Below are 22,049 nucleotides of genomic sequence, written 5' to 3'. Positions count from 1 at the left end.
AAAAAGCTCAAAAGTACAAAAGACAATAAAAAAGGTTCCAATTATTGATAAGAAACGTCTCGAAATTACAAGAGTACAAGATTCAAAATGCAAAGTACAAAATATAAAATTGTACGCAAGGACGTTCGAAAATCCGGAACCGGGACCAGAGTCAACTCTTAACGCTCGACGCAACGGACTAAAAATTACAAGTTAACTATGTATATAAATATAATATAATATATAATTAATTATATTAATTATATATATATTATATATATAATAAAAACCGTCGGCAGAGAAAGACTCCAAGATGTGAGCTGGAATTTGAAACTCCGCGACTCGCGGAGTTTGAAGGCAAAATTCACCGCGAGTCGCGGAGCCCCAAAAATAAAAAATCCCTATAAAGCAAACCGAATTCTGATCAAAATTTCATATTCTATTTTTTCTCTCTTCTCTCATATATACGATATATATATATATATATATATATATATATATAATTTATATTTTAATTTTAATTTTAATTATAATTCTAATAATAAGGGTATGTTAGCGAATGTTGTAAGGGTGTAAGTCGAAATTCTGTCCGTGTAACGCTACGCTATTTTTAATCATTGTAAGTTATGTTCAACCTTTTTATATTAATGTCTCGTAGCTAAGTTATTATTATGCTTATTTAAAACGAAGTAATCATGATGTTGGGCTAATTACTAAAATTGGGTAATTGGGCTTTGTACCATAATTGGGGTTTGGACAAAAGAACGACACTTGTGGAAATTAGACTATGGGCTATTAATGGGCTTTATATTTGTTTAACTAAATGATAGTTTGTTAATGTTAATATAAAGATTTACAATTGGGCGTCCCTATAAATTACCATATACACTCGATCGGACACGATGGGCAGGGTATTTATATGTACGAATAATCGTTCATTTAACCGGACACGGGAATGGATTAATAGCCACTAGAATAATTAAAACAGGGGTGAAATTACATTCAAGGGTAATTGGTGTAATTGTTAACAAAGTAGTAAAACCTTGGTTTACACGCAGTCGATAACCTGGTGTATTCATTAAACAAAGTATTAAAACCTTGTTACAATTCGAATCCCCAATTAGTTGGAATATTTAACTTCGGGTATAATAATAATTTGACGAGGACACTCGCACTTTATATTTATGACTGATGGACTGTTATGGACAAAAACCAGACGGACATATTAAATAATCCAGGACAAAGGACAATTAACCCATGGGCATAAAACTAAAATCAACACGTCGAACATCATGATTACGGAAGTTTAAATAAGCATAATTCTTTTATTTCATATTTAATTTCCTTTATTTTATATTTAATTGCACTTCTAATTATCGCACTTTTATTTATTGTTATTTAATCGCACTTTTAATTATCGTACTTTTTAATTATCGCAATTTTATTTTATCGCACTTTTATTATTCGCAATTTCATTATCGTTATTTACTTTACGCTTTAATTTAAGTCTTGTATTTATTTTATATTTTACATTAGGTTTTAACTGCGACTAAAGTCTTAAAATCGACAAACCGGTCATTAAACGGTAAAAACCCCCTTTATAATAATAATATTACTTATATATATATTTGTATTTTTATAAAAGTAAACTAATATAGCGTTGAGCTTTGTTTAAAGATTTCCCCGTGGAACGAACCGGACTTACTAAAAACTACACTACTGTACGATTAGGTACACTGCCTATAAGTGTTGTAGCAAGGTTTAAGTATATCCATTCTATAAATAAATAAATATCTTGTGTAAAATTGTATCGTATTTAATAGTTTTTCCTAGTAAAATATAAACTATTTTGTATACACCTCGCTTTGACATCAAGTATTTTTGGCGCCGCTGCCGGGGATTATCTTAAAAGCCGGAAGCGCAACGCTAATAAAAAAAAAAAAGAGGGATTTTTTGTTTACTTTTATTAAAATTCGTTTTTGTAAAAATACGTTTTAAATATTCAAAAATATAAAAAGAAAAACAAAAAGATAAGTATTTTTAAGATTTTGTTAAATATTTAAGTTTTATAAGTTTCTTTATTTCTATTTTAGTTTATAAAAATATAAGTTTTATTAACTATCTTTTATTTATAGAAAAAAATTAAAAACAGAAAAAAAAAATAAATAAATAAAGAAAACGCGTCGAAGTTAAATCTGTCAACTGAATTTCTGAACCCCGCGAGTCGCGGGGTTTGAAGCATTATATACCGCAAGTCGCGGAGCTTCTCTGACAGGTGACAAAAAACCCTAATCCTGCATTAATTACGATTATTAATTATTTATTATTATTATTTAACCCTAATTATTATTATTATTATTATTAGTTTTATTTTTACTTTTACTTTTTATTTAATTTATGTATTTAGTATTAATTAGTTTTATTAAATTGTAAAATTAGTAGTTTTATTAAATAAATAATATAAAAATAATATTTTTATAAAAATTGTACTTTTTATATATTTTTATATTTTGTCCATTTTTAATCATTGTAGCGTAATATTTGTATTTTTAGCTCATAATTAATTTTAAACTTAGTTTTTACTATAGTTATTTTTACTCCTAGATTTTTAGGCTTTGCCGTAGAATTCCTTAAGTGCTTTTTCTTTAGACTAAGATTTAGGTACTTTAGAATTTTGCGACGACTTTTTAAGTTTTAGTTTCTTTTTAAGTTATTTCCATTTGGGATTTAGTTTTTCCTGTAAGCTTTAATATTTTTAGACACCTTTTACTATGTATCAATTATCATTTCAATTAGTAATTTCAATTTGCGATTATAATTTTAAGTTAGTTGTAGTAATAAGGTTAGGTTAGTCAAGTATTTTTAAGTTTTTATAAGTTTCTTTTATTTTTCCGTCACCTTTTATTTTTCAACCATTTTTTCTTTTTCGACCTTTTTCGACGAACTCTTTTTCTTTCTTATTTCTCGCTATTCTAGTTTTTAGGACTTAGAATTTTTTCTACTTCTTATCTAAATTTCTTAAAATTACGAAAATTTATTTTGAGTGGTTAAATTGATAGACATCAAAATTTTCTGGTTCGTAGTAATAGTTGGATTTGTACGTGGACCGGGTTATTGGAGCCAAACAGTACTCAATTATATTGAGACCAAACGAATCCTGCCCCTCTGCTGCATCTTTTGGCTATTCGAAACGTGGGCAAAATCAGAAAAGTCTATTGATTGGATAACTTATTATAATTTTTCTTTCCTTTTAAAAACTAATAGGATATTCAGTGAGTGCACCGAGCAAGACATTCACCACCTTTTGTACGTTCACCACCTGTAACTAGATCAAGACATTTAGCAAATATTGTCGCCGTTGATTTTTCTTTAGAATCGTCATCTAGTCGAACAAGAACTCCAACTCAAATTTCCGATAATCCATCTTTTGAACCCGACTTCACAATTAAGAACCCGGAGCATATTCAAGGACAATTCCAAGATCTTGAACCACTAATTATTCCTCCTGAGCCACAAACCATTAAATCAGAATCCTCTAGTGATTCGTATTCAACAAATTCAATTATGGAAGTAACGGAACCTCTAAGTATGGAAGATCGAATGAGAGCCACACGCACGGGCCAAGGTCACGCCATTATTAAGCGAGAAGTTAATGCGCCAGATTATGAAATCAAAGGACAAATTCTACACATGGTAACTAACCAATGCCAATTCAGTGGTGCACCGAATGAAGATCCTAACGAATACCTTCGTACGTTTAAAAGAATTTGTACACTATTCAAAATCCGAGAAGTGGAAGATGAGCAGATCTATCTCATGTTGTTTCCTTGGACTTTAAAAGGAGAAGCCAAAGATTGGTTAGAATCGTTACCTGAAGGGGCGATTGACACATGGGATGTCTTAGTTGAAAAATTTCTTCAAAGATTCTTTCCGGCATCTAAAGCCGTGAGACTTCAAGGAGAAATTGTTACGTTCACACAAAAGCCAAATGAAACATTATATGAGGCGTGGACAAGATTCGGAAGGATGTTGAGAGGATGTCCTCAACACGGTTTAGACACTTATCAAATAGTACAAATATTCTACCAAGGTGTCAACGTTGCTACACGAAAAGACATCGACATAACAGCTGGTGGTTCCATTATGAAGAAAACCGCAACTGAAGCTTACAAAATTATTGATAACACAGCCTCCCACTCGCATGAGTGGCACCAAGAAAAAGATATTTTTCGTTCATCTAAAGTGGCTAGAGCCGATTCTAGCCATAACTTTGATTCCGTTTCAGCAAAAATAGATGCTTTCGAAAGACGAATGGAAAAGATGAATAAAGATATTCACGCAATACGAATCAGTTGTGAGCTATGCGGTGGACCACACTTATTGAAAGATTGTCACATTGAACCAACATTGGAACAACGAGAGAATGTTTCCTATATGAACCAAAGGCCTGAAAATAATTATCAAAATAATTATCAACCGCCAAAGCTAAACTTCAATCGAAATCAAAACATTCTTTACAATCCAAAAGGACCCGAAAATAACTGGTATAACCAACAAGGTCCGAATAACCAACCAACTCAAAACAACACTTTCAATCAACAAAGACCTGGCTTATATAAACCACAACAACAAACTGAAGAGAAAAAGTCAAATATGGAAGACGTGGTATTCAAGCTAGTTGAATCTCAAACACAATTTATTAAAACTCAAACCCAAACGAACGAGAGATTTGATCAGTCATTAAGAACTCAACAAGCTTCCATTTTGAATCTAGAAAAACACGTAGGTACTCTTGCTAGCATGATGAGTGAGAGGGAACAAGGAAAGCTACCGAGTAATACTGAAGTAAATCCTCGGAATGAGAATGTTAATATGGTTTCAACGAATTCTGAAAAACCAGCACCAGAAGATGGGAAGGTTTTAGATGAGAGTAACAATGAAGAAGTTACACCACCACCACCCGAGTATGTAAAGCCAGTGGTGGCACCATACAAACCACCCATCCCGTCTCCAAGAAAAGGAGTTGAGTATGAGCAAGTAATAAGTAATAAAGATTGTGATACTTCTGGAAAGAAGAAGAAGAAAAAGAATAAGAAAGTACAAGAAACAAAAGCCGTAGAAGTAAACCCGGTGAAGACAGTTCCACCAAAACCTCCACCTAGGGTAGGTGATCCGGGTGAATTTATTGTTCCCTGTCTACTTAGTGATTGTGTCATGTATGATGCACTAGCAGATTTAGGTGCAAGTGTAAGTGTTATGCCTCTTTCGTTATATAAGAGATTAGGAGTAGGTAAGTTAAGTCCAACGGATATGAGTGTTCGACTCTTTGATCAAACCATTAAGCACCCAGTTGGAATTGCTGACAACCTACCCGTTCAAGTAGGCAATTTAACCTTTCTAGTCGAATTTATTGTCATTGACATAGAAGAGGACCCAAACATTCCTCTAATTTTAGGTCGGCCATTCTTAGCGTCCACCAAGGCGTTATTTGATGTAGGAAATGGAAGAATGACACTTAAAAGTGGTGACAAATCGATCGCCTTTATGATTCGAAAGTCTAAATCTCCACCAGCCAAAACCGTTGAACCAGTAAAAACAATTGGTAAGAACCATGTGTTTTTACCAACTCCAGCGGTAATACTTAGCAATAATGAAACGCCTAAGTGTGGGGAAAATGAAGTAACACCTAATGATGACATGATAACAAAGAACCCCGTTGTTGATACGAAATTTAATGATCCCGTTATTAATAGTTCAATGAAGAAACTTATTAAACGGATTCGCGATGCTAGAACCAAGGGGAACTTTAAGTTATGTAACCGGTTAGTATCCAATCTATCACCTAAAGAAAAGGAGAAACTAGTTGAAATTGTGGAAATTACACAGGAATCCGACCAATGGCTTAAAGAAAAAGTCACGGATATGCAAGTTGATTATGGACCAAGAGAAATTAACGATGAAGTTAATCACAATTTTGACACCATGGCTACCTAAGTGTGGGGAGATTCAAATGTTCTAAAAAGAAAATGCTATCTAGAGTTAGTTGTTCTGTTCTCGTGTAGTTCCGAGAATGGAACCCGATTGGTCTTTCCCTAGCAGACCTTAAAGAACTAGTCTTCTCCCCCCATTCTGAATTTTTTTTTTTTTTAGGTTTTTACAAAATGAAGACTGCCTGTGAACTAAACCATGGTCTAATGCTACACGCTTTGATCACTAAACGTAATAATGACATACTACCGAGTGAAATAGTATCAGTAATCAGAGAAAGAATGGACGGAGTTAGAAAAGAATCCAGATACGAAGATAATAAGTTACAATTTGGTAAAGGAAAATCAAAATCCGCAGCAAAAAGAAGAGCACGACACCTAGAAAGATGTCACAAATGCGGAAAATGGTCACATGGAGGTATGTATGTACAGCCACCATATCCTACGTATGACCCTGCCGAAGCATTCTATAGCACTTATGGTTATGCCTGGAACCCCTATTGGTACCAATATCATCCTTAGTTTACTTATTTTTTTTTTATTTTGTAATTTGTAATTATTGATACATTTAATATTTTTGTTAATATTGTAATCATTTTTATAATTATCTAACTTTTATTCTTAGATTTTAATAATTTTTGAATGTGGGGTAATATACCAAACTTCAAAAATATGTATATATGTTTGCAGTTTATCTTATGTACACAACAGGGTAAAACAACGCATTTTCAAAGACTGGCATTAAGTTCAGCAAAAGCAACTAATTTTGACGACAAGATGCAAAATATATGTGAAATAACAACAAGACGGAATGAACAAATGATGTGCACCATTTATCATTCAGCAAACAAACGCCAATATATTTGGAAACTTTGGTAAAAATTTAATCATTTTCACACAAATCACCCTCAATAATTTAAATTGTTACTAATTTCTTGCAAATGAGGGCATTGCAAGATCTTAAGTGTGGGAAGGGGTTAAATTCTTTCGGATTTTAAAATTTTTTATCTTAAACACTTGGTTACCATTAAAAATACTAGTAAAGCAGTAGTTGTATTAGAATCTAGTGCTCTCTGATAAAAAAGAACAGCCCTAGTCTTATATACTGACTACCCAATTCTAGTAAAATTTTTCAAAATTTTCAATTAAATGAACTAAAAATCATGTTTATACATATTTATGAACGATAAAACTAGGTTTTAACACCGAAATTATTGTTACCTCGGAAAGGACATAAATTGAGAAACAAACTAAAATGTCAAAATTCATTTAAAATGGAATAGAGGACGATAAAAAGGAAAATAAAAGCCAAGTGTGGGAGAATTTACCAAGTTATTTTAAACATATGTCACATATATCTGTAACAAATAACTAAAAATACTTTTGCTTTGGACTAAACTAAACTGTTTTACCCGATGAAAGAAAAGAAGAGATGGATCTACACGATGAATCAATTCCATCATTAAAAGGAAGTAAAGTCTTCCGAAAAAGACACGCGCTTCTTGATTTAGGTCATGAAGTTGTCGTCCAGACCAGCTGTAGGTTGACGAAAAATCTAGAAAAGTCATCACTAAAATCAGCAGGAAATCCACGGACCTCAGCATTAAACAGGGTCGCCAAGTGGTCAGATTTATCCTAACCATGAGAAGGATTTATCTCGTACAATGGGGGGGCACCATGCAAATTAGCTGGATAAGACTAATGAATCAGATCCCCAGAAAGGATAATCTCCTTAAAGATTAAAAATCAGCTTTTAAGACTGATATTACTCAATCCTAGAGATTGACCTTAAAGATTGAGAATTACAAACTCATGGAATTCGATGATATCTAAACTCGAGCTTAAACGAGAAAATATTTTGATCAAAATTATAAACCGATTTGTTTTCTGAAAACCCTATTTTCAATGCGTTCATTACCATTAAACGTAAAATCCTAGGAATTCACCTGGAATTCATTAGGTCACCTGAACTAAATCGGGTGTCAACCGTAAGAACGGTGGTTGCATAATGGTCAAAGACATGACCTTGTGCCATACCGAAAAATTATAAGGGTGAGCTTTACTATTGCTCCTACCAAGGATAGTAATTGCGTCCGACACGTTATAGACCATAATCAAAAGCATGTCACGGGACATTGCCTTAACAGTTGCTTGTTCAACGCTTTCCTTTACAACCGGACGGTAGTTTGCCAAAAGGTAATATACGGAACAAGTAAACTGGACGTGTTGCTTTCCAAATACAAGGTTAGCAAGTGGGTGACACAAAACAGCAAGTTTTGAGCTAAAATTTTCAATTCTGAACCCCACCAAACCCACAAAAATATTTTGCAAACACCGGTAAAGGGTTATCCCGGAAAACTTATCTAGGGTAAAAACTAGATTTAATTTTCAAAAGATCAAATGTTTTCATAAAGATCCAATTTCCTTAATGGATCTAAATTTTTATAGTCATGTGGGACTGTAAACCATATCGTTACTACCATTGTTTATACCGCCGTATAGAAATCACTGATGTACAAAGAGTGAAGAATAAAGAAGTGATTCTAGTATTTCAAGACAATATTACTTGAGGACAAGCAACGCTCAAGTGTGGGAATATTTGATAATGCTAAAAACGAACATATATTTCATAGCATTATTCCTCAAGAAAGACAAGCTTTTAGTTGCAATTGTTCTATTTACAAGTGATATTCGTTTAAATAATAAAAAGTGAAGACAAAAGACAGATTCGACGAATTGAAGACGCAAACGACCAAAAAGCTCAAAAGTACAAAAGACAATCAAAAAGGTTCCAATTATTGATAAGAAACGTCTCGAAATTACAAGAGTACAAGATTCAAAACGCAAAGTACAAAATATAAAATTGTACGCAAGGACGTTCGAAAATCCGGAACCGGGACCAGAGTCAACTCTTAACGCTCGAAGCAACGGACTAAAAATTACAAGTTAACTATGTATATAAATATAATATAATATATAATTAATTATATTAATTATATATATATTATATATATAATAAAAACCGTCGGCAGAGAAAGACTCCAAGGTGTGAGCTGGAATTTGAAACTCCGCGACTCGCGGAGTTTGAAGGCAAAATTCACCGCGAGTCGCGGAGCCCCAAAAATCAAAAATCCCTATAAAGCAAACCGAATTCTGATCAAAATTTCATATTCTATTTTTTCTCTCTTCTCTCATATATACGATATATATATATATATATAATTTATATTTTAATTTTAATTTTAATTATAATTCTAATAATAAGGGTATGTTAGCGAATGTTGTAAGGGTATAAGTCGAAATTCTGTCCGTGTAACGCTACGCTATTTTTAATCATTGTAAGTTATGTTCAACCTTTTTATATTAATGTCTCGTAGCTAAGTTATTATTATGCTTATTTAAAACGAAGTAATCATGATGTTGGGCTAATTACTAAAATTGGGTAATTGGGCTTTGTACCATAATTGGGGTTTGGACAAAAGAACGACACTTGTGGAAATTAGACTATGGGCTATTAATGGGCTTTATATTTGTTTAACTAAATGATAGTTTGTTAATGTTAATATAAAGATTTACAATTGGGCGTCCCTATAAATTACCATATACACTCGATCGGACACGATGGGCAGGGTATTTATATGTACGAATAATCGTTCATTTAACCGGACACGGGAATGGATTAATAGCCACTAGAATAATTAAAACAGGGGTGAAATTACATTCAAGGGTAATTGGTGTAATTGTTAACAAAGTAGTAAAACCTTGGTTTACACGCAGTCGATAACCTGGTGTATTCATTAAACAAAGTATTAAAACCTTGTTACAATTCGAATCCCCAATTAGTTGGAATATTTAACTTCGGGTATAATAATAATTTGACGAGGACACTCGCACTTTATATTTATGACTGATGGACTGTTATGGACAAAAACCAGACGGACATATTAAATAATCCAGGACAAAGGACAATTAACCCATGGGCATAAAACTAAAATCAACACGTCGAACATCATGATTACGGAAGTTTAAATAAGCATAATTCTTTTATTTCATATTTAATTTCCTTTATTTTATATTTAATTGCACTTCTAATTATCGCACTTTTATTTATTGTTATTTAATCGCACTTTTAATTATCGTACTTTTTAATTATCGCAATTTTATTTTATCGCACTTTTATTATTCGCAATTTCATTATTGTTATTTACTTTACGCTTTAATTTAAGTCTTGTATTTATTTTATATTTTACATTAGGTTTTAACTGCGACTAAAGTCTTAAAATCGACAAACCGGTCATTAAACGGTAAAAACCCCCTTTATAATAATAATATTACTTATATATATATTTGTATTTTTATAAAAGTAAACTAATATAGCGTTGAGCTTTGTTTAAAGATTTCCCTGTGGAACGAGCCGGACTTACTAAAAACTACACTACTGTACGATTAGGTACACTGCCTATAAGTGTTGTAGCAAGGTTTAAGTATATCCATTCTATAAATAAATAAATATCTTGTGTAAAATTGTATCGTATTTAATAGTTTTTCCTAGTAAAATATAAACTATTTTGTATACACCTCGCTTTGACATCACTTGTACCAGGAGCTGCACCAATAGCTCGTGCTCCTTATAGACTCGCACCCAGCGAGATGAAAGAACTGCAAAGCCAACTGCAAGAACTATTAGAACGTGGTTTCATTCGACCAAGCACATCACCATGGGGAGCTCCTGTTTTGTTTGTCAAGAAGAAGGATGGTACATTTAGGTTGTGTATTGACTACAGAGAGTTGAACAAACTTACCATCAAAAACCGTTATCCACTGCCGAGAATTGACGACTTATTTGATCAACTACAAGGCTCGTCAGTTTATTCAAAGATCGATTTACGTTTTGGATATCATCAAATGCGAGTAAAGGAGGATGATATTCCAAAAACTGCTTTTAGGACGCGTTATGGTCATTACGAGTTTATGGTTATGCCGTTTGGATTGACTAACGCACCAGCTGTGTTCATGGACCTTATGAACCGAGTGTGTGGGCTATATCTTGACAAGTTTGTCATTGTTTTCATTGATGACATACTTATTTACTCAAAGAATGATCAAGAGCACGAAGAACATTTGAGAAAAGTGCTAGAAGTATTGAGGAAAGAAAAACTGTACGCTAAGTTTTCAAAGTGTGCATTTTGGTTGGAAGAAGTTCAATTCCTCGGTCACATAGTGAACAAAGAAGGTATTCAGGTGGACCCGGTAAAGATCGAAACCGTTGAAAAGTGGGAAACCCCAAAAACTCCGAAGCATATACGTCAATTTTTAGGATTGGCTGGTTACTACAGAAGATTCATCCAAGATTTCTCCAAAATAGCAAAACCCTTGACTGCATTAACGCATAAAGGGAAGAAATTTGAATGGAAGGATGAACAAGAGAAGGCGTTTCAATTATTGAAGAAAAAGCTAACTACGACACCTATATTGTCATTGCCTGAAGGGAATGATGATTTTGTGATTTATTGTGACGCATCAAAGCAAGGTCTCGGTTGTGTATTAATGCAACGGACGAAGGTGATTGTTTATGCATCTAGACAATTGAAGATTCACGAGCAAAATTATATGACGCATGATTTGGAATTAGGCGCGGTTGTTTTTGCATTAAAGACTTGGAGGCACTACTTATATGGGGTCAAAAGTATTATATATACCGACCACAAAAGTCTTTAACACATATTTAATCAGAAACAACTGAATATGAGGCAGCGTAGGTGGATTGAATTGTTGAATGATTACGACTTTGAGATTCGTTACCACCCGGGGAAGGCAAATGTGGTAGCCGACGCCTTGAGCAGAAAGGACAGAGAACCCATTCGAGTAAAATCTATGAATATAATAATTCACACTAACCTTACTACTCAAATAAAGGAGGCGCAACAAGGAGTTTTAAAAGAGGAAAATTTAAAGGATGAAATACCCAAAGGATCGGAGAAGCATCTTAATATTCGGGAAGACGGAACCCGGTATAGGGCTAAAAGAATTTGGGTACCCAAATTTGGAGATATGAGAGAAATGGTACTTAGAGAAGCTCATAAAACCAGATACTCAATACATCCTGGAACGGGGAAGATGTACAAGGATCTCAAGAAACATTTTTGGTGGCCGGGTATGAAAGCCGATGTTGCTAAATACGTAGGAGAATGTTTGACGTGTTCTAAGGTCAAAGCTGAGCATCAGAAACCATCAGGTCTACTTCAACAACCCGAAATCCCGGAATGGAAATGGGAAAACATTACCATGGATTTCATTACTAAATTGCCAAGGACTGCAAGTGGTTATGATACTATTTGGGTAATAGTTGATCGTCTCACCAAGTCAGCACACTTCCTGCCAATAAGAGAAGATGACAAGATGGAGAAGTTAGCACGACTGTATTTGAAGGAAGTCGTCTCCAGACATGGAATACCAATCTCTATTATCTCTTATAGGGATGGCAGATTTATTTCAAGATTCTGGCAGACATTACAGCAAGCATTGGGAACTCGTCTAGACATGAGTACTGCTTATCATCCACAAAATAATGGGCAGAGCGAAAGGATGATACAAACGCTTGAAGACATGCTACGAGCTTGTGTTATTGATTTCGGAAACAGTTGGGATCGACATCTACCGTTAGCAGAATTTTCCTACAACAACAGCTACCATTCAAGCATTGAGATGGCGCCGTTTGAAGCACTTTATGGTAGAAAGTGCAGGTCTCCGATTTGTTGGAGTGAAGTGGGGGATAGACAGATTATAGGTCCGGAGATAATACAAGAAACTACCGAGAAAATCATCCAAATTCAACAAAGATTGAAAACCGCCCAGAGTCGACAAAAGAGCTACGCGGACAGTAAAATAAAAGATATAGAGTTTGAAATTGGAGAAATGGTCATGCTTAAGGTTTCACCTTGGAAAGGCGTTGTTCGATTTGGTAAACGGGGGAAACTAAATCCAAGGTACATTGGACCATTCAAGATCATAGATCGTGTCGGACCAGTAGCTTACCAACTGGAGCTACCTCAACAACTCGCGGCTGTACATAACACTTTCCACGCCTCAAATTTGAAGAAATGTTTTGCTAAAGAAGATCTCACTATTCCGTTGGACGAAATCCAAATCAATGAAAAACTTCAATTCATTGAAGAAACCGTCGAAATAATGGATCGTGAGGTTAAGAGACTTAAACAAAACAAGATACCGATTGTTAAGGTTCGATGGAATGCTCGTAGAGGACCCGAGTTCACCTGGGAGTGTGAAGATTAGATGAAGAAGAAATACCCGCATTTATTTCCAGAAGATACGTCAACACCTCCAACTGCTTAAAATTTCGGGACGAAATTTATTTAACGGGTAGGTACTGTAGTGACCCGAACTTTTCCATATTTATATATATATTAAATGAAATTATTATTTACATGATTAAGTGTTTCCAACATGTTAAGCAATCAAACTTGTTAAGACTTGATTAATTGAAATAGGTTTCATATAGACAATTGACCACCCAAGTTGACCGGTGATTCACGAACGTTAAAACTTGTAAAAACTATACAATGACATATATATGGTTATATATATAGTTAACATGATTTTATTATAAGTATGTATCTCATCAGGTATTTTAACAATGAGTTATATACATAAAAATGAGACTATTAATTTAAGAAACTCGAAAACGATATATATAACGATTATCGTTATAACAACGTCTTACTAGGTACATATGAATCATATTAAGATATTTATACACTTGGTTAATTATGTTAAATGATAAGTAAATATATTATTAAGTGTATTAACAATGAAATACATATGTAAAAATAAGACTACTAACTTAATGATTTCGAAACGAGACAGATATGTAACGATTATCGTTGTAACGACATTTAACTGTATATACATCATACTAAGATATATTATATATCATAATATCATGATAATATAACAATTTAACATCTCATTTGTAATAATAAACAATGGGTTAACAACATTCAACAAGATCGTTAACCTAAAGGTTTCAAAACAACATTTACATGTAACGACTAACGATGACTTAACGACTAAGTTAAAATGTATATACATGTAGTGTTTTAATATGTATTCATACACTTTTGAAAGACTTCAAGACACTTATCAAAATACTTCTACTTAACAAAAATGCTTACAATTACATCCTCGTTCAGTTTCATCAACAATTCTACTCGTATGCACCCGTATTCGTACTCGTACAATACACAGCTTTTAGATGTATGTACTATTGGTATATACACTCCAATGATCAGCTCTTAGCAGCCCATGTGAGTCACCTAACACATGTGGGAACCATCATTTGGCAACTAGCATGAAATATCTCATAAAATTACAAAAATATGAGTAATCATTCATGACTTATTTACATGAAAATAAAATTTCATATCCTTTATATCTAATCCATACACCAACGACTAAAAACACCTACAAACACTTTCATTATTCAATTTTCTTCATCTAATTGATCTCTCTCAAGTTCTATCTTCAAGTTCTAAGTGTTCTTCATAAATTCCAAAAGTTCTAGTTTCATAAAATCAAGAATACTTCCAAGATTGCAAGTTTACTTCCAAGTTTTCTAAATCCATTCCAAGTAATCATCCAAGATCAAGAAACCTTTGTTACTTACATTAGGTTATCTTTCTAATACAAGGTAATAATCATATTCAAACTTTAATTCAATTTTTATAACTATAACAATCTTATTTCGAGTGGAAATCTTACTTGAAATTGTTTTCGTGTCATGATTCTGCTTCAAGAACTTTCAAGCCATCCAAGGATCCTTTGAAGCTAGATCTATTTTTCTCATTTCCAGTAGGTTTATCTAAGGAACTTGAGGTAGTAATGATGTTCATAACATCATTCTATTCATACATATAAAGCTATCTTATTCGAAGGTTTAAACTTGTAATCACTAGAATATAGTTTAGTTAATTCTAAACTTGTTCGCAAATAAAAGTTAATCCTTCTAAATTGACTTTTAAAATCAACTAAACACATGTTATATATCTATATGATATGCTAACTTAATGATTTAAAACCTGGAAACACGAAAAACACCGTAAAACCAGATTTACGCCGTCGTAGTAACACCGCGGGCTGTTTTGGGTTAGTTAATTAAAAACTATGATAAAATTTGATTTAAAAGTTGTTATTCTGAGAAAATGATTTTTATTATGAACATGAGACTATATCCAAAAATTATGGTTAAACTCAAAGTGGAAGTATGTTTTCTAAAATGGTCATCTAGACGTCGTTCTTTCGACTGAAATGACTACCTTTACAAAAATGACTTGTAACTTATTTTTATGACTATAAACCTATACTTTTTCTGTTTAGATTCATAAAATAGAGTTCAATATAAAACCATAGCAATTTGATTCACTCAAAACGGATTTAAAATGAAGAAGTTATGGGTAAAACAAGATTGGATAATTTTTCTCATTTTAGCTACATGAAAATTGGTAACAAATCTATTCCAACCATAACTTAATCAACTTGTATTGTATATTATGTAATCTTGAGATACCATAGACACGTATACAATGTTTTGACCTATCATGTCGACACATCTATATATATTTCGGAACAACCATAGACACTCTATATGTGAATGTTGGAGTTAGCTATACATGGTTGAGGTTGATTCCAAAATATATATAGTTTGAGTTGTGATCAATACTGAGATACGTATACACTGGGTCGTGGATTGATTCAAGATAATATTTATCGATTTATTTCTGTACATCTAACTGTGGACAACTAGTTGTAGGTTACTAACGAGGACAGCTGACTTAATAAACTTAAAACATCAAAATATATTAAAAGTGTTGTAAATATATTTTGAACATACTTTGATATATATGTATATATTGTTATAGGTTCGTGAATCAACCAGTGGCCAAGTCTTACTTCCCGAAGAAGTAAAAATCTTTGAAAGTGAGTTATAGTCCTACTTTTAAAATCTAATATTTTTGGGATGAGAATACATGCAGGTTTTATAAATGATTTGCAAAATAGACACAAGTACGTGAAACTACATTCTATGGTTGAATTATCGAAATCGAATATGCCCCTTTTTATTAAGTCTGGTAATCTAAGAATTAGGGAACAGACACCCTAATTGACGCGAATCCTAAAGATAGATCTATTGGGCCTAACAAACCCCATCCAAAGTACCGGATGCTTTAGTACTTCGAAATTTGTATCATATCCGAAGGGTGTCCCGGAATGATGGGGATATTCTTATATATGCATCTTGTTAATGTCGGTTACCAGGTGTTCACCATATGAATGATTTTTATCTCTATGTATGGGATGTGTATTGAAATATGAAATCTTGTGGTCTATTGTTACGATTTGATATATATAGGTTAAACCTATAACTCACCAACATTTTTGTTGACGTTTAAAGCATGTTTATTCTCAGGTGAATACTAAGAGCTTCCGCTGTTGCATACTAAAATAAGGACAAGATTTGGAGTCCATGTTTGTATGGTATTGTGTAAAAACTGCATTCAAGAAACTGATTTCGATGTAACATATTTGTATTGTAAACCATTATGTAATGGTCGTGTGTAAACATGACATTTTAGATTATCATTTAATCTACGTAAAGCTTTTTAAACCTTTATTTATGAAATAAAGGTTATGGTTTGTTTTAAAAATGAATGCAGTCTTTGAAAAACGTCTCATATAGAGGTCAAAACCTCGCAACGAAATCAATTAATATGTAACGTTTTTAATCAATAAGAACGGGACATTTCAGTTGGTATCAGAGCGTTGGTCTTAGAGAACCAGAAAATTTGCATTAGTGTGTCTTATCGAGTTTGTTAGGATGCATTAGTGAGTCTGGACTTCGACCATGTTTTCTTTAAAAATGATTGCTTAACATTTTTGTTGGAAACTATATATTATTAACATGTATATATTATGTGATATATTAATCTCTTAACATGTTTGATATTGTGTGATAGATGTCTACCTCTAGCACAAATCCCATTGACTCACCTAATAATAACGAAGATTCGAATATATATTGGACTGATTCACAAGTTCCCGAAGAAGAACCGGAAGAAGAATCAGAACCGGAAGAAGAATCAGAACCGGAAGAGGAGGAACCGGAGGGGGAAATAGAACCGGTGGGGGAAATAATAAAATGGTTAAGTAAAAGAAAATCCTCAACCAACCGACCAAGGTTAATTATGGTCAATGGTGTTTCCGCCAAGGAAGCAAAATATTGGGAGGATTACCAATTCTCCGATGAATCAGATTCCGACGAGAATTCCGATGATGTTATAGAAATTACCCCAACTGAATTTAAAAAGGCAAAAGAAAATAATAAGAGAAAGGGCATAAAAATAGAGAAATCTAATTCCAATCCCGATGAACTTTATATGTATCGTCAACCCCCGAAGCCCTTAAGTTGTAACAATGACCCGGGAACCTCTAAACCACCAGGTTTTTCTAAACCGTTGTGGAAAACGACAGCTCGTATTAGGGGAACATCATATATCCCTAGAAACTTGGCAAAACGAACCATCGTGTGGAACATCATATATCCCAACAAGAGAAAGGACGGCGGGCCAGCGCGTGGAAGAGCTTTCAATGTAAACGCAAGGGATGCCCGTGAGAACCCCGACTTAGTTACAGGTATATTCACTATCAACAATCTATTAGCTTCTGTCCTATTTGATACTGGTGCTGATAGGAGCTATGTTTGTAGACACTTTTGCTCTAAGATAGATTGGTCGTTAGTTCCTTTAAAGGAGAGTATGCTTGTTGAGGTAGCCAATGGAAAACTTGAGAAAGTTGACCAAATTGGCCGAGGAGCTATTATCAACATAGCTGGTGTGGATTTCGAGATTGACTTGATACCCATCAAATTGGGAAGTTTTGATGTGATTGTCGGTATGGACTGGTTGACCAAAGTAAGGGCCGACGTTATCTGTGGAGATAAAGTTCTTCGTATACCATACGGAGGTGGTGAGCCACTGATTATTTACGAAGAGAGATGTAGTTCGAAGCTGAACCTCATTAGTTGTATGAAAGCGCAAAAGATCATGAAGAAGGGACGTCTTGCTGTTTTAGCCCATGTGAAAACGTTAGAAGCCGAGGTAAAGAGTGTGAATGATGTACGAGTTGTGAACAAATTTCCCGATGTCTTTCTGGAGGAATTGCCTGGATTACCGCCACCGAGAGCAGTGGAGTTCCAGATCGATCTAGTGCCGGGAGCTGCACCCGTAGCTCGCGCACCTTATCGACTAGCACCTTCCGAACTGCAAGAGTTGCAGAGTCAACTGCAGGAATTGCTAGACCGTGAATTTATCCAACCGAGTTCATCACCTTGGGGCGCACATGTTTTATTCGTGAAGAAGAAGGACGGATCTTTCCGCATGTGTATCGATTATCGTGAGCTGAACAAGTTGACGATTAAGAATCAGTATCCCCTTCTTAGAATTGACGATCTTTTCGATCAGCTGCAAGGATCCAGCGTTTACTCCAAGATCGATTTGCGATCCGGTTATCACCAATTGAGGGTGAAGGAGAGCGATGTGATGAAGACTGCGTTTAGAACCTGTTATGGTCACTATGAGTTTCTCGTGATGCCATTCGGTTTAACCAACGCACCTGCCGTGTTTTTGGATCTCATGAATCGTGTATGCAAGCCATACCTGGATAATTCGTCATCATTTTCATAGATGATATCCTCATCTATTCCCGAAGTGAGGAAGAACATGAACAACATCTTCGACTAGTGTTGGAACTCTTGAGACAAGAGCAACTTTACGCCAAATTCTCCAAGTGTGAATTTTGGTTGAAGGAAGTCCAATTTCTGGGTCATATTGTGAGTGATCAAGGTATCAAAGTTGATCCCGCAAAGATCGAAGCTATCAACAAGTGGGAAACCCCCACTACTCTGACTCACATCCGTCAATTTCTAGGTCTTTCCGATTACTACCGAAGATTTATTGAAGGTTTCTCTCTGATTTCGCGACCTTTGACCGCGCTGATTCACAAAGGAAAGAAGTTCATTTGGGAAGAAGAACACGAATCAGCATTTCAAAACTTGAAGCAGAAATTGACCACCGCACCTATCTTATCTCTTCCTGAAGGCAGTGATGATTTCGTTGTATATTGTGATGCCTCGAAAAATGGTTTTGGTTGCGTATTGATGCAAAGATCGAAGATTATTGCCTATGCTTATCGTCAACTAAAGATTCACGAGCAAAACTACACTACTCACAACCTCGAGCTTGAAGCCGTTGTCTTTACGCTCAAATTGTGGAGACATTATCTGTATGGAACTAAAAGTACCATCTTCACCGACCACAAAAGCCTCCGGCACATATTCGATCAGAAACAACTGAACATGAGGCAGCGACGATGGATCGAGATGCTGAACGACTATGATTGTGAACTTCGTTACCATCCTAGAAAGGCAAATGTTGTAGCCGATGCCCTGAGCCAGAAGGAGAGGACAGTACCTCTTCGTGCCCGTGCCTTGAACATCATCATTCATTCAAATCTCAATAGTCAGATCCGAGTAGCCCAAGAAGAGGCTCTCAAAGAGGAGAATATTTCTCAAGAACACCTGAACATTCTCGTTTCATGATTCGAGGTTAAGGATACTGGACTCCGATGCTTTACCGGAAGGATTTGGGTACCTAGTTATGGAGATCTACAGAGCCTTATACTAGATGAAGCCCACAAGTCGAGATATTCGATTCATCCAGGAGCTGGTAAAATGTACCACGATCTCAAGGAACAGTATTGGTGGCCTAATCTTAAGAAGGATGTTGCAACTTACGTTGGTAAGTGTTTGACTTGCTCGAAAGTTAAGGCCGAACATCAAAGGCCATCTGGATTACTTCAATAACCGGAAATCCTACAATGGAAGTGGGAAAGGATAACGATGGACTTCATCACAAAGCTACCAAAGACGGTAGGCGGTTATGATACCATCTGGGTTATCGTTGACCGACTTACCAAATCTGCACACTTCTTAGCCATGAAGGAAACAGATACAATGGAGAGACTCGCCCAACTATACATCAAAGAGGTTGTATCCCGTCATGGTGTGCCCTTATTGATTATCTCAGATCGAGATACCCGTTTTGCTTCTAGATTTTGGCGTTCTTTGCAAGAAGCCTTGGGAACACGTCTCGACATGAGTACCGCATATCACCCACAGACTGACGGTCAGAGCTAACGAACGATTCAGACTTTGGAGGACATGTTGCGTGCCTGTGTTATTGATTTCGGAAAAGCTTGGGAGAGACATTTGCCTCTAGCTGAATTCTCTTACAACAACAGTTATCATTCGAGTATTAATGCCACACCTTTTGAAGCGTTGTATGGTTGCAAGTGCCGATCTCCTATTTTTTGGGCCGAAGTAGGCGAAAAGCAAATCACCAGACCCGAGGTAGTTCATGAAATAACCGAGAAGATTGTCCAAATTCAAGCGAGACTTAAGGCGGCATGTGATCGCCAAAAGAGTTATGCCGACCTTAAACGTAAAGACTTCGAATTCAACGTGGGTGACCGTGTAATGTTGAAGGTCGCACCTTGGAAAGGTGTGATCCGTTTTGGAAAGAGCGAAAAGTTAAACCCGCGATATATTGGTCCTTTTGAAATCTTGGAGCGTGTTGGACCCGTTGCTTACCGTTTGGATCTTCCGACTCAGTTGAGCGCAGTTCACCCTACTTTTCACGTGTCGAATATGATGAAATGTCTTGCCGAACCCGAACTTGTCAACCCTCTCGATGAACTTACGATTGATGACAAACTCCACTTTGTGGAAGAACCTGTCGAAATCATGGACCGTGAGGTTAAGACTTTGAAGCACAATAAGATTCCAATTGTTCGAGTCCGATGGAATGTCAAACGTGGACCTGAGTTTACTTGGGAACGAGAGGATCAAATGATGCAGAAGTATCCTCACCTCTTCCCGACTTCAACACCTGCCTCAGCTTAAATTTTGGGACGAAATTTCCATTAACAGGTGGGTAATGTAACGACCCGACTTTTTTGACTTGTTTCTGTGCCTTGTGATTTTAGCGAAACTGCGTATTTGTGCGTACTGTGCTACTTTATACTCTGGAATCTTTATACACATGGCTTACTTTCATTTATGTGTTAAAACGTGCCTTTAAGTACGTAGGTTACTTAACTTGATCACAGGAAACCTTTATGACTGTTAGTGTCACTTGACGTTACGAACAAACTGCGTACTGCGTACACGTTTAACTTTTGTCGTAATTGAAATATTATGACTACGAAATCTTAATTATTATTTTATAATAATAATTACTTGAGTTCATGGATGCTTAATTACGCATAGTAATTTACTTATGCTTACTAGTTAGTCTTGTTGGACTTTCTACCTTGTTGGGCCTTAGGCCACCCTACACTAGTTAGTGGACTATTTAATTACCCCAATTATATTAGCTAGTGACCCATTAATATGTAAGACAAATGCCCATTTATTAGAGGGAACATACTAGCATTTATGTTAAGTATTATCCTTAATGTTGCATGGGATCCTAACATAAGCACCAACTTTAGACAACCATTAACCAAAAAGCAAACTTTTATCCCCCTTGTCCCCCACCCATACCCACAGCCACATACCCCCTCCCTCACCCCATCCACCTATAAATACAAGCCTCATTCCATCCATTTTATACTTGCTTTCATTTGTAATTCATACACACTCACTCTCTAATCCTCTCTCTAGTCTTTCTCTCTCTAAAAGTATAAGTATTTTGAATTTCTCTTCTTCTTCTCCTTCTCATCATCACGAATTCATCATCATCATCATCATCATGGGTCTAGCTTTTTAGCTTTTGATCTTGATTACATCTTGTAGATTCAAACATGGATTTGAATCCTTCAAGAACATGGAAGATTCAAGCTTTCTAGCTTTGAATCTTCACCTACTTTGTAGATCTATATCTTTAAACTTTAAATCTTGTTATTTTATTATAAAGATTCAAACTTGTGTTTGTAATTTTCATGTAACTTAAA

The 22,049-nt window shown here is 35.0% G+C and overlaps 1 non-coding gene across 1 annotated transcript; it reads right to left on the bottom strand.

The window, feature by feature from the left end:
- Positions 1–3,927: 3,927 nt before the first annotated feature.
- Positions 3,928–4,034, bottom strand: LOC139850876 (small nucleolar RNA R71). Its single transcript, XR_011760252.1, has one exon. It is a non-coding gene; the product is annotated as a small nucleolar RNA R71 (small nucleolar RNA).
- Between the last annotated feature and the right edge of the window lie 18,015 nt (positions 4,035–22,049).

This window comes from Rutidosis leptorrhynchoides, chromosome 5 (assembly GCF_046630445.1).
Source record: "Rutidosis leptorrhynchoides isolate AG116_Rl617_1_P2 chromosome 5, CSIRO_AGI_Rlap_v1, whole genome shotgun sequence".
NCBI lineage: Eukaryota > Viridiplantae > Streptophyta > Magnoliopsida > Asterales > Asteraceae > Rutidosis > Rutidosis leptorrhynchoides.
The sequence above is the reverse complement of the archived record's forward strand: the minus strand, read 5'-3'. Positions and strand labels throughout refer to the sequence as shown.